This window comes from Pinus tabuliformis, chromosome X (genome assembly GCF_031772625.1).
Source record: "Pinus tabuliformis cultivar Carrire ecotype Pingquan chromosome X, CPIR1, whole genome shotgun sequence".
Lineage (NCBI taxonomy): Eukaryota > Viridiplantae > Streptophyta > Pinopsida > Pinales > Pinaceae > Pinus > Pinus tabuliformis.
The window spans coordinates 1152156653-1152171823 of NC_142308.1; positions in this window are offsets into that span (position 1 = coordinate 1152156653).

Genomic DNA, 15171 nt, shown 5'->3' on the forward strand with positions numbered 1-15171 from the left:
ATAAAAGATCCATTGATCGATATCTTAAGGAAAGTGCCAATATCACCTCACACATCCCACACTTTGGGTTAGTGCTTTGCTAATCTCATGGGGTTCTCTCTAAGCGATTCAAAGCTTCAATTATGAACACTGGGGGACATTTAACACCTCAAATTTGCAATAAAAGCTACGCATTGGTATCAGTTAAATTCACTACGGAAAGATGGCCCAAGTTCTGAGGAAGAAGATGGAAAATAATATATAATAATATTAATATTCAACCATTAATTCTGAATTACTCCGCACGACATTGGAATAAACAAACGACAGATCCAGAAACTTTTGCATGCACTCCACGTGGTTGTGGTTGTCATGAAAGGCTCCCAGTAATTCCAAATGTTCATGTACAAACAACAAAAAGGATGCCATTATTTCAATGGAGCCACCTTCATCATGGGCTTTGTCTTGGATGTAATGCTAGATCAGGATTAGATGTTGATATCTTCATGAATCAATCCTCAGAGGTCATGGGGCCGACAGAAGCTAGTCTATTCTCCCTTCCATCTACGCATGGAAAACTAGTACCAAAAAAAACCCTCTTCTCCTCGTTCTGCAATGAAGACATAAATTCTCTCAGCTGGTTGAGACTCGGCCACTGCTATTCTGCAGCCAAGACATAAATGCTCTCAGCTATTGGAGACTCGGCCTCTGTTGTAGAACGTAGCTGTTGGAGACTCAGCAGAAGACTGCCTTTGTTGTAGAATGTAGATGTTGGAGGCTCAACCTCTGCTGTAGAAAGTAGTTGTGCAAACCCTCTTCTCCTCGTTCTGCAACCAAGACATAAATGCTCTCAACTGTTGGGAGACTCGGTCTCTGCTGTTTTGCAACCAAGACATAAATGCTCTCATCTGTTGGAGACTCGGCCTCTACTGTAGAACGTAGTTGTTCGAGACTCGGCCTCTGGTGTAGAACATAGTTGTGCAAATAAAACTCCAGATGAGATTTATTCTTTCTGTGGCAATATAAAAATATTGCTCACATAAATTGGGTTCTGGAAATCGATTTTCATCTGCAATACTTGGGTACGATAAATTGAGGTATGAAATTGAAGAAAATACATGATTATATGAATGACATTAAAGCGGTTTGGGTAAAATAATGGATCGCTTGGACATTGCCCACCATCATTCAAAAGTTCATTACTTGTGAAGGCCGTTTTGGGGCAATGTATATGTATCATACTCGGTTATTGATGAACTTTTTAGAAAACCAAACCCTCAATCTTCCTTACTTTTTATTGCTGAGCTTGAAAAATATGTGCACAATAGTCCAAAAGAATATAGAAGACATATAACCTCATTTGTATCATCATGGGCTTGTGAGAATTCTAATTGAGGACCAATTGAAGAAAAATAGGGACACCTGGGAACGGTTTTTAGTGAGAAAATACTTTCAAGAGCCACTCGAGGTGCCTGAGAGAAGTAAAGCAAGAAGGAGTAGGAGGAAGGAGACAAGTGCAAGAATTCAAGACCCTCCTATTAGTAAAACCAAAGAAGTTTATCAAAAAGAGAGGGAGGAAAGAACCAAGGATAGAAAACAGAGAAAATTGAAAGGGAAAAGAAGCATAGAGAATGTCTACCAATCACTAGAACCTTCTTTAGAAGAAGACCATCAAGTATTGTCTGAAAGACTAGTGCATCTTCAAAAACAAGTGGCTATAGCCAAGAAGAAAGAAAAAGGAAAACAGAGTATGGAAGAAGAGAGTACTAGCCCACAACATTTAAGAAGAAGCAACAGGCTTAGAGGAAAGTGGAGGAAAGCACAAATAAAAGGACCCCACTTTATTGACTTGGGTGGGGAAACACCAGAGAAACCTCCAGCTGGCCGTAGCCCACCTCATCTTCAGCCAAATATTGAAACCAGTCCTCTAGATGTTGATATGAGTCCTTCTCGGCTAGAGTTAGAAATCAGTCCTCCTCAACAGGACTTTGGGGTCAGCCCAAGGAAAACACCCGAAATAGACCCAAATCAGCAAGAGGTGTATGATTATCTAGAATCCTTAGAGAAGACAGCTGCAGGCCCGAGCACGTCATCCACTCTGCCTCACACAGCACAAGAAGCACAAGTCCAATCATTGAAACAAGAAGTGTTTGAATTGGAGGTCTTAAACAGACACATTAAACAAGAAAATGAAGCATTAAAGGAGAAAAGCAGATTGGACAAGATCATTCATGACAACACTATGTTACATCTGGGACTGTGGCAGAAAAAGAACAGGAAATTAAAGAAAAAGTGCAGGAAGTTGAGTAGGGAATTGATCAGTCTCAAATTCAGATGTTTGATGAGGAAGCCCAGGATGGTAGTAGTACCAAGGAAGAGGAGAAGAGGACTGGATGTACTGGCAGAAGCTTCAGAGCACATGGACTAAAGGGAGGATGATCAAAATTTTGGTTGCATGAGGACATGCAACACCTTCACAGTGGGGGTATGTTGAATCCCAAACTTACATCTTTCCTATACACCTTTATAGACTTTTTCCACTTACCTGGACCTCCTAAACTGTCAATATCATTGCATATTAGTTTAAAAGGGCATATAAAATGGTTTTCTAACTATGTTTTGTGTCTGCTGTTTGAATTAGATTTTTGCTCATTCAGCTACGGAATCTTGTCACTTTCTGCAGCCAGTTCAACTTTCCGCAGCCTTTTTGTTAAAGTCTATGTTACAGGTGTCTTCAAGCAAATCCAACCGCATGGGTAAGTTGCAAATGACGTGGACATGGACCGAGTCCTATTGGCTCAGTCGAATTCACCAAAGAAGGCCGTGGTCAAAGGTAGTCAAGCGGTGGTCAACGTAAGAGTCCTACGGTGACAGAACTCTGTTTTTCACCACGTGAAGACTTGCGTGGCTATTCCTAGATTTCTGGGGACATATCAACACCTGTGGACTGCTCCATGAACCGAATCCAACAGCCACCCTCCATAGATTTAATCTTCACGGCAGCCATAATGCTAGATTCCTGGACGTGGTTGTTCACGTGTCTTTTATCAGCGCAGATTTTAGGAAAGTAGTTATGTCATCCTCTGTTATAAATAAAGCGTTCTCATACGCATAGTAGCTAGCTTTTGTAATGTAATTTTGACTGTTAACGAGCCCACTGTGTCGTGACTTTATTTTTGTGTTATGACTGCATTTTAATACATGAGAAGACTCTGTTTATAAGCTCAATTCGTGGTTGATTACTGATTGCCCGAGGTTGTGTAGAGGGCCCTTGTACACACCGAGGTTTTGTTAATTGTTGTATAGTTTCATGCTTTATTTCTTTACGTTCCTTATGCCATAATCATTCACTTGTATATATTGCACTTCTTATGGTATTAACATTGCTTGCTGTTCATAGTTTTTATGCTTTATAATGCTGTTAACTGATCAGTGTCTTTGTTTCAGATTACAGTAGGCAGCCCAGGCATTTGCACATAGTTTTACAATGACTAATGACATGGAATTATTCTTGTCCTTCTGTTGATTTATTTTTCTTAGTTCTTAGTTCCAGCACTGTTTTATTTATTTCAGTTTTGCTCATTTACTTTTCTGCAAGATAGACATTGAATTGCTCATGTCATTTTCAGTTACCTCCGAAAGCCATAGCGAGACTAATGGTGAGGGATTGAAGTATGAGTGTGTAGTTTGATATTAGTTTATTTTCTGCAAGTTAGTTATTGAATTGCTCATGTCATTTTCAGTTACCTCCGAAAGCCATAGCGAGACTAATGGTGAGGGATTGAAGTATGAGTGTGTAGTTTGATATTAGTTTATTTTTCTGCAAGTTAGTTATTGAATTGCTCATGTCATTTTCAGTTACCTCCGAAAGCCATAGCGAGACTAATGATGAAGGATTGAAGTATGAGTGTGTAGTTTGATATTAGTTTATTTTTCTGCAAGTTAGTTATTGAATTGCTCATGTCATTTTCAGTTACCTCCGAAAGCCATAGCAAGACTAATGGTGAGGGATTGAAATATGAGTGTGTAGTTTAATATTAGTTTTATTTTCTGCAAATTAGATATCAGGTTTCTCAAGTTGTTTATGATTACCTCCGAAAGCCAGAGCGAGACGAATGGTGAGGGGTCAGAATATGAGTTGATGTAATTTGATCTTAGCTTTACTTTGCTTGCAATTTTTGGATTTCTTTGAGTTCAGTTTCTTTCATATTTAAACAGGAGCAAGGATACTGGGTTTCATGGTCAATAGCTCACTGTTTGTTTAATTAGAATAGTGGCACATTTTCATTCTCTTTTAGGAATTAATTTCATCATTGCATGTTTTAAAACCTTTTTGCAAGTTTGAAGTTTTGGAAATCATTTTAAAGGACATCATTGCCTTAAACATTTTTATCCATACTTGACTTTTAGAATTGCCATCTCACATTAGGGAATCAACAAAGATAAACCCAAAAACAAACTAAAAACCAAAAACGACAAAAAGTAAGAAATCAATTATTTTGCATATATAGTGCGCCTCACTTCAACAGTTTACGACTCTCAGATTGACAATTAATATAGCAATTTAGGACAGTCTAAATTGACCAAACAATAGTTTTCAAATTCATTTGATGTGTATTCTTTTCCATTATCAGTGCGAATAGACCCAATATGAGTTTGTGCATCATTTTCAATCCATTTATGAAAGTTCTTGAATGTTTGAAAAGCATCAAATTTGTTCTTCAATAAATAAACCCAACACATTCTAGTGTAGTCATCAATAAATATCATCATATATTTATTTCCATTTGCAGAAGGAACATGCATTGGACCACATAAATCTGAATGAATGAGTTCAAGTTTTTTATGTGCTCTTGAATGTGAATCATGAAAATACTGTTTGCTATGCTTTCCTAGAATGCAAGTATCACATTGCTTAAATTTCCTAGGATTTGTAGGCAAACTAGAAACACCATTTTTCTTCAACAAGCGGAGGCTATCATAGTTCAAATGTCCAAGTCTAGCATGCCATAATAAACTTGATGGAAGTATACCTTCTTCATGATGAGAATTGTATGAGAAATGTTGTGCACAAGCAGAGGTACCTTGCAGCTTGAGAAGCCTTTCTTCTTCTATTCCCCTCATGACAAGTGAGTGATCAGATGCTTTTCTCACCTCAAGCTTGCCATCAAACATATGGATGGAGTGACCTTGCTGGCGGATTTGGACCAAGGACAACAAATTTCTCTTCCGTTGTGGGAGATATAGAACATGATGCAGAAGAAAGTCTGGAAGAACAGGCAGTTTAAGCCTGATTGTGCCAAGCCCTGATAGCTTGATTTTTGATTGGTTTGCAAAGTATACTGCTCCATCAACATTGTCAATAAATTCTTCAAAAAAATCTTTTCTATGAGTCATGTGGCAAGTTGCTCCTGAATCAAGCAACCGATCATTTTTCCAAGAAGCAAGTGAAGCATTAAATAAATCTTCATTTACTCCAATATTACATTGTGCCACAACATAGTGAGCGGATTCAGGTGCTTTACTTTTGTCTGTGTCATTAGTTTTACCTTTCTGTTGGTTTCTTTGTTGTTCAATTTTGTCCCATGGTAACTTGCATGTAAAGGCATCATGTGATCCATTTCTTTTGCAACGTATGCAGTGCAAATCTGGCTTTTCTCCTTAAGAGTGTCTGCCCCCCCGCCTCTAAAATATCTTCCTCTTCCTCTTCGACCACCTCTTCCTCTTGAAGAATCTTGAGCAGGATGCTTTTCTTTATGAGCAAGGCACACAGCCTCTTCAGAAGATTCAAGGGTTGTCTTCTTTCCAAAATCTTTCTCTCTTTCAACAAATTTTTTCACAAGAGAGTCAAAGGTAATGTCTTTAAGATTTCCATTTGCTTGTAATGACTCAAGATAATTGGAGTAAGTAGGATAAAGTGCCTTGAGAAAAGCGATAAGAGGAATATCCAATTCAACCTTAGTGGTTTTGATATCATGCATTATAGACTTTACTTCAGATGCAAGAGCAAGAGGGTCATTATTTTTCAATTCAAGAGTGAAGAGTTTAATCATGAGTTGAACAACTTCAAGTGCAGAATGTGAGTCATAGAGTTCTTTCAGCTTTTGTAAGGCTTTGAAAGCAGTGGAATATGACAAAATATGGCGACTCACTTCTTCACTTACAGATGCTGCAATTAATGCATAGGCTTTGCTGTTCTTATTTTCCCATATGGCATGCTCTTTGTCTCAGTTAGGTTGTTCTGGCTCTTTGTCTCTGTCTCCAATGCACACACCTTTCCACAACTCATTGAAAATGAGGGTCTATTTTATCATCCGGGACCACTCAAGATAGTTCTCTTTGCCAGTGAGAACTATTCCTACAATGGATATGATTGAATGCATATTGTAAGAAAAACTTCTACTGCAAAATTTTACTCTTAATGGGAAAAAATATAATTCTGATATGACTGGACAACAAATGCCAATACCCAAGACTGTAAATACACAAAACTGTACAACACATTCAACACTTCATGCCACAGTGCTTTGACCCACGTCCTTTAAAAAAAAAAAAAAAACTCTATTCAACACATGACATTCAACGATTTTTATATGCCCAAAAAAAAACTTCAACGCATACACAAGTGGGGCAGCATATGGTGATACCAGCGTTCAGTATATGGTCGAACCAGAAATCAATGTAATACACCAAGACTATGTATTAAGGCAGTGTAAATACAACATACTTCAATATATATGGGCAACGTTCAACATATGGGCAGCATTCAATGTACAACACCAAGACAACGCAGAGAATCCCAATCTGTGGATTGAAACCAAGGTTTGATGGCGTTTTTTTTAATATCAAATATAACACATGCATTCAATGCATAGAGATAGTGTTAACTAGCCCACGATATTTGTAATACAATAGTTCACCAGCACATCATAAGGAGAACTCCACACTTCATAAGAAGAAGTCACCGCAGAAATTATGAATCCAACATTAAAAAGGCACCAAGCACCAAGCACGGTCACCAAGCTCAGGGTAAATACATAAAATTTTATAGCGTAAATACAAACAGCGTCCCTAGTATCCTAGTTGCACCATGCAGTTAATTCATACCGTGGATTGAACACGCGACCTCCAGGTTGCCATCAAAGCGTATTCACCATTGTGCAGACACTAGTGCAGTGATCCAAGGCAGCATCAATTTCTAAGGAGAGTGAGATTTATAGCAACCACTTCACGGAATTCGCAAGGAGAATGGAGAGTGGATTAAGGTAGAGAATCAAAATAACATAGATAATTCAACGTATAATGTAGCAGAGGCACAGTATGTAGCAGAAAATGGTAGATTATAGGAACAACACCATGGTGATAAGCAAAAACATACAGACTTTCAACACACACGGTTACGGTCTTTGTCTCAAGAGGTTCGACAAAAATGACCAACTCTCGAGCTTCAACCGGAGTTATCCAAGAATCTGCATGTTATTTATATTCCCATTGACTGGTGTACGCATGGACTTCATGTATTTTTCAGCACTCTTCCATGACCTTCACGCAGGGAATAGATAACAGAGGAGTATTGAATACCAGATGAGCCAGTGTACATTCAACCAGGGCATATGAACGAGCGTTCATTCAATAATAACGAAACTTAGAATAGGTCTGAGTGGCAGAGGAGATGGAAGACACAGAGCTGACAGAGAGTGACAGGAACAAATGAGGACAATGGTAGGAAATAGGAGTTATAAGGGAAGAAAAACTATTTTTGGGAGCTGGCTCTGATACCATGTCAGGCCAGGCAGTAACTCCTCCAAACAATTCATTGATTTCATTTAGGTTGGTGTTTATTATATACATGAGGGAGAGACTCTTCATTTCATCTCCCGGTGACTATTCATATTCTCCATTATTTATTTACATCAATTTCAATTATTCACCTAATCCTAATGATTAAGTGTCAACAAAAACATAAATAAATAATAATTTATTTTTTAATAAATAATTAATAAATTATAAATACAAATTTTGATATTATAATAAGTTAAAATTCTTTTAACTTTAAAAATAACTCACTCAAAACAATATATATATATATATAAATAATTAATCTTATATATAAAAATAATTAATCTAAATATCATATTGGAAAAAGTTCAAACTCATAAAAACAATATAACAAAAATACATTGGCTGTCACACTTCAATATAAAAATATAAAATAATATACACTAAAATTATAATATAATTAAAATTATATACTAAATATCTACCTGCTGCATCCTTCTGTTCAATGAATCCGGAAGGAGGCAAAGTCCTACCCTGAATTTTGGAGCGTCCTGTAGCATCAATCTCTTCAACCATCAACATCAATGGACGGCGCCAAATAAATTTTAAATTTTAAATTCAAATTTGTCGTATGCTTTTTATGGATGACTATATGATAGTCATATGGCAGATAGGAACATGATGCATAGTAATTACTTTAACTTTATTCCAGTGTTTGAACGTAACAATGTGAATTTTTTTTAGAGCTATTATTTCATTTATTCCCATTTTCCAACCTATTGAATTGGTGGTTTGTTTTATATATATATTTCTTTAATTAGTTTTTATTTATTTTTAATCAGGTTAATTTATATCTTTTTAATTTTACTTTTAGATTTTTAATTAATCTAAATTTAAAATCAATTTTGAAAATAAAAGGTTAATTTATATCTTTTTAATTTTACTTTTAGATTTTTAATTAATCTAAATTTAAAATCAATTTTGAAAATAAAAGTTATTATTAGATATTTGAAAATGTAAAATATATTAAAAATATATTTTTCAAGAATCTATGATTTCAGTTATTAGTTTTTTTAAATACAAAGAATTGGATATGGCTTTTTTAAGATCAGGGAAATTTTGATTGAAAAAATACTTATAGAGCGTTAAGAAAATTTTCTGATTTCAAATTTATTTTAAGTACTTTTTATTTTTTATTTTTTCTTTAAAGGGAATTATTATAGTTTGAATTTTTTGTTAAAATTTACAATTTTTTTAAGTGCAATTGTGAGCTAACAAATTATATGATTGATTCAAAATTTAATAAAATTGTAATCAACTTAAATAGGGGTTAGTAGAATCATTGAGTATTTTAGACAATAATATTTTTAAGAAAAAATGGGCTCTAACTAAAACACCAAGGTTTTGGATTAGTATTTCAAGATATTGAAAGCCCAACTTTAACATACACTAAGTCTATTGTTGAGAACAAAAATGTACCATGGAATCTTTAGGATATAGAGTTGGGAAAAAGAGAGATACTTGTATAAATATAATACTCAATGCAAGAAGAAACACATAAATGTTGGAAACTATGTTACAAGACGTGGAAGAAAAATATCAACTTTTAATGACATTACAAAATTTGGGGAGAGGCATTTCGAGAATAAATATTTGGTAAATTATCTACAATTATTAGGAATATGAAAGGAAACTCATTGAAATAAATAAGTATAGAATGAGACTTATGAGGAATATAAAATTTTCTGCATTATTTTGTGTGGCATTTCCCAATAGATTAAATATTACTGAATTGTTATTAAGTAAATGAGAACCTTAAATAGCTTTACAAGAGCAAAGCTATCTCCAAAACTTAGGGAGAGGAAGTCAATTAGAAATTTGTTGGTCTCCTCAAGTGCAGAATTTGCATTTTTCTAACTCTGCATAATGTCACCTAGATGCTTAAACATGGCACGCCTTGTAGTATCATCTTTCACTTTCATTACAAGATTTTTTAACCATACCCTTCTAACATGCCAAATGCATAAGTAGATTTCACCTTGAAATATCGCCCTATTGCACATAAATGTCATACAAAGTTATATATATATATATATATATATATATATAGAGAGAGAGAGAGAGAGAGAGAGAGAGTCTACAATTACGTATATAACATTGCATTTTGAGAAATAAAGAAAAACACACTCATATCTCTATACCTGATTGCACCAATCTCAACAGTTGCATCATCTACCATGAATACATTTAACTTCCACTCCAACATGCCCATGCGAACTTTAAGAAGCAACATCTTCATCCACTTGGCGACATCAAAAGCCATAGATCTTCACATGAGAACCCTTGCCACTGGAACACCATTATGTTGGGAATCAAATGCTAATAATGTATACAATTGAAACTGCATAAAAATAAATAAGAAATCAGTTATATCCTTGGATTATCTTATAAATAACAAATGATAAGAAAATACATAACAATATAGACTTACCTTAAAGTGATTTGTCCCAAATGTAAATTCCATTGCTAATATACTATCATGACCATATTTTATCATCCATTCTAGTTGTAGTGGTTGTTCAATGCCTAAAATGAATGGAGTGTGCCCCTCATCATCTATGGCATTGTCAAACTATGAGTAGTAAAATACTTTATCAAGACTTGTTGCTTGCCATGTACGCACACTTTGAGCATCATTCTAATCAAACATGTATTGGGCATGTTTCAATCTCCTCTCTATATTGCCAATGTCGTCACGAGTAAGAAAATTGTTTTGATCAAACTCAACCCTAGATGAGGTTACTTTGTCATGCACTAATTCATGATGTTTGTGATGTACACATTCAACTGACATTCCCAACAATGAACATCTTTCTACCCATTGAAGTATTTCATTACTAACATGGGGTGCATGGCATACCCTTGTGCCTACAAATTCCTCAACCTCTTGTCCTTGGAAAGGTTTACCTGTAATATCTATATGGTTCATCTCGACATAAGTGATCAAGGCATGTTCTGGTGCTTACTTGGATATTTGAACACTAAAATGACATGTGCAACCACATCTTAGATGCTTACAACCTGGACGACTCTCTATCCCCTTTTTAGGCACTTTTGATAGATCGTAAGACAGTGCATCAATCTCTCGATAATATTCTGGCCCATATGAACACCAAAACCTACAAGAAACAACAAGATATTAACATGACAAAAATTAAATTTTAAAAAAATTATTTTAAGAAAAAACAAGTAGTAGAAAAATTCTTACATTATATATTCCAATGGGGTGTCAACTCTATATTTTTTTATTTCCAATATTTTCTTCTTTTAATTTTCTGCTAATTTTTTTTCGAAAGCTTGTTGGATACAATGGAGTTTTGCTCTCCCCAATAACAAACTCATTATATCTATTTGATTTGATCCAAGCCACATTGTTACCTCCAATCATACTCCAATCCAAATCGAAAGAGGGAAATATTTCTTTTTTGGATCTTACACTTCAAGAGTTAGAAGTTGATTCCATTTTGAACACCTCTACAAGATATATAACTCAAGTTAGTTTCTCATAAATTTTCAAAACAAAATGATATGTGTCATTGGAAAAGTCAATGAGTTTTATACTTAAAACACTAGATGGGTATCAAATTCCAATAACATATCTTCCATTTCTACCTCTATGTTTTCCATTTCTGTCACTTCAAATGACGTGGTTGCTCTAAAATTACATGAGTCTTTATGAATTTGGAGGTCACTTTTTGGGTACGCTATATTCCAATTGTTGGGTGCCATGTTTGAATCAGAGAAGCTAAAAGTTACAAATTTAAATGGTCTTTACATGTTAGTTATTTTCATCTAAACTTACTAACACGTGAAAATGTGATTGCCGATTGTATTAGAAATATTTTCATATTTTCATATTTTCATTTGATGTGCTCGCTTCTCCTCACAATAATTTATTCATTATTATTCTTAAGTTTTAAAAATGCCATGGTAACGAGGTGAACTAGATATGCTTTGGAGAGCTACAACCCCACTAATAAACAACTTTATCCCAATTTTTCAGAGAGAAAACCTTGTTGCCTTTGAGACAAGTGTGGTAGAAACTCCAAAACACACCAGAAACAACCCTATCTTGGTCCAACCAATTACTCTTGGTGGGTTTCCTTCTATTGGAAATACCTTCTGAGGTACCCAACATTCCAATACTCCCACTTAGTGAGGAGGGGATTTACTTCACACTCCCATCTCCATGACTTTCCTCACATGTACATGATTATCCTTACATGAGTCATGATTTCCTTTGTGTAGCCATATTTTTCCTCACATCTACCATGTCTTCTTTATATTTGACCAAGCTTTGTCTTGCATGGTGCATGACTATCCTCACATGTAGCATGTCTTCTCCTTGCACCACCATGAATGTTCTCTCATGGTCCATGACTATCCTTGCATGGGCTAAAAAGTCCTCTCTCTTGAACTTGAAGATTCAAACTTCCATTGGTCGATTGGATCTTTATCGTTGATGGTGGGTCTTTATTCTTTTTCTTTCTCCCTTCCTTTTTCTTGGTTCCCTTTCATGTCCTTGCATTGTTGGTTGGTGTTCCCAAAGGTGAAGGGTCCTCCATAGGTGGGGCAGGTGAAAGTTATCTTATGGGGGAAACTGCTAACATACTTAATGTGGTAAAGGGTGCCAAAAATTAGGTGGGCTGTGCTAGAGCCATATTGTGCAAGATAAGTGTTTCCATTATTTGGCGTGAGATAAAACTAGCTAAGGGGTAAAGGAATAGAGTTTTAGTGATAGCATATGATAAAAAGGGCACGTCACTTACCAAATCCATCCATGCTTCCATGGTTTTGGATTGATTGTCCTGAGAGGATTTTCTACAAGAGGTGGTTACTATGCACAAAAGTGATATCATAGGAGAATTCATGACTAGGGGGTCTCCTGGGTATGTACCTAGAAATGTGAAATATTTAAAAATTCCATGCCCAACTTCCATAAAAGAGGGGAATAGTTCTTGTTGGGATCCCACAAATGGAAAAAAAATGTTAGGGGAGGGGGATGCCCTTGACTCATAGTGTGTTAATTGGTTAATGGCTATGATCTTTCCAATCTGGGGAAAACTCATGGTGTGAAAGACTAAAGAAGAAATAACCTTCGTGGAACACATGTAATTTCTTCTCAACAAAATATTGTAATCCAAGGGGGCATCCAAGACTTCAATATCAATGATTTTTTTTTTTCTATCAAGTTCTACCTGAATGTTCTGAAAGAGTCCTACTAGTTGTGAAGGTCGACCATCAAATGCCCTTAATGTGATGGAGGAAGTTATAAGTTTTTGGGATCCTAGTTTCTTCCATACTATATTTGACATGATACATGTGGATTCCCCTTCATCGGTGACGAATCAGTGAGTGGTGACATTAGAAATCGTAACTAGAATTTGAAAAGTGACTAACGATGGGAGTCATGGTTTTAAATTTTCTAAATAAAAAGTGCTTGGGAAAGAACAAAAGAGTTGATCATGCCTAATGCAAAAAGAAAAAACTTTCCTTTGTGTTGGGCATGTTTGAAGCACTTCCAATACTCACATGACAACAAGGGATTGTGTAAGGTAATAAATAATGTTATAACTATGCGATGCTTTTGCATTGTGAGATGTGCGTATTAATGGTCCTTTAGCTGACCTAGAAATTGGGTTCCTAAGAGGCAATGAGATTGTTAAGGGTGGTGTTGTAGTAGACGACATTTCCTTTGTTGACAATTTATGTATGTGTGTTTCCTTATAAGAAATTACATGTCCAAATCCAGATGGGATAGAGTATTTACATCTATTTACTTTATCAATCAAATCTTTGGATGGAGGGGGAGCCCTTTTCCCATAAACAAGGGAATCTCATAACCAAATTGGTGTGTAGCTTCTCAATCACCTTTAACATAGATTATTATTATTATATAATTTATATAAGGGAAATAAATATTTTTTTATATTAAAATTTTAATGATAATTTTCTAGTTATATATAAAAGTTGGAATCTTTTTTTTAATAAATGATCTTATCTAAAAAAAAAATAAAAAAAAAAAAAAACTAATACAACTGAAACTTTATCATTTTAAACATTAAGAATGAAAATATACATCTTTTATAACATTAACATGTTATTTTACATGCATCAATACAAATTAAATTGATAATTTTAATTTATATATATATATATAGATAGATAGATAGATAGATAGATAGATATATAGACACACACATATATATAGCCATCACTATTTCAATTTTTTGTGAAGAACAAAAAATTGGGGATGAATAACATAGTCAGAGTCATTTTTTATCAATGAGAGGAATCATATGTCAACCTCTTTCAGTTGTTGGCCTAAATATATCCCTTTTCTTCCTTTTTTGTGCTCAGTTAGAAGCCCATTGCTCTGACAACCTTGGCGTCTTGTGTACCCATTACTTCATGAGTGTGTGCATCTTGTCACCTAGTATACAACTTAACCTTCTCCTGTGAGCAAAGGAGGTCAAAATTTTGGAAGTGGTCCTTTCCAACGAGATCAACTCGACTTTTTTTATCCTGAATTGGATGAGGGTCAATAATTGTAGAAGTTTCCTAACTTCTCTTAGCCCTGGGTGTCCAGATACATCCTCTCAGATCTAGGAGAGGCCTATTTAGTGAGACTCTCTTAAGGGTGGGGAGGGGGGAATTTAGAGAGAGAAATAACTTAGTAATGTTGGTGAAATATCGCCATAAAACTCTTCTTTTGCATCTCAAATGAACCCAATTTGTATGTATGTTGAGGGAAGAGAAGAATTAAGGGATCAGAGGAGAGCACATCCTATGACCAAGTTACAATTCTTCATGCACTTTTACGTTGTATGAATGAAAAAATGATTTCCTTCTTCATTTCAAGCTTGTATATGTGAGAAATATGGTTTATTTATTGTATTAGTTAATAGTACATGCTAACTTGTGTAGGAATTTACAAGGTAAGTTCCTTAGATAGAACACCGAAGGACACCACTCACAAACATATCACAAATTAGTATACCAATATTCTTGACGTGGTTAAAACCATCAAAGAGGGAAAAAGTCCGCGAGCTAAGCCAACGCGGCCACTTCAGGAAATTTATTAATGTAAAAGAAAGAAAATTTACATAATCTTCTCTCATAAATGGTCACCTAACAAATGACCCTCCATGCTCTTTAAATAAAGATCATGGACCAATCAAGTGTTAAGTCATGGATCAAGTGTCAGTTATATCGAGGAGAGAATGAACCGTCAGATCACTTCATGTCTAGAACATATTGTGACCATCGGATTGTGAGTTACAAAAAGTACATACTAAAGAAACACACTTTACCTAACTATACACTAGACCAAGTTATACTTAATTATTTCCT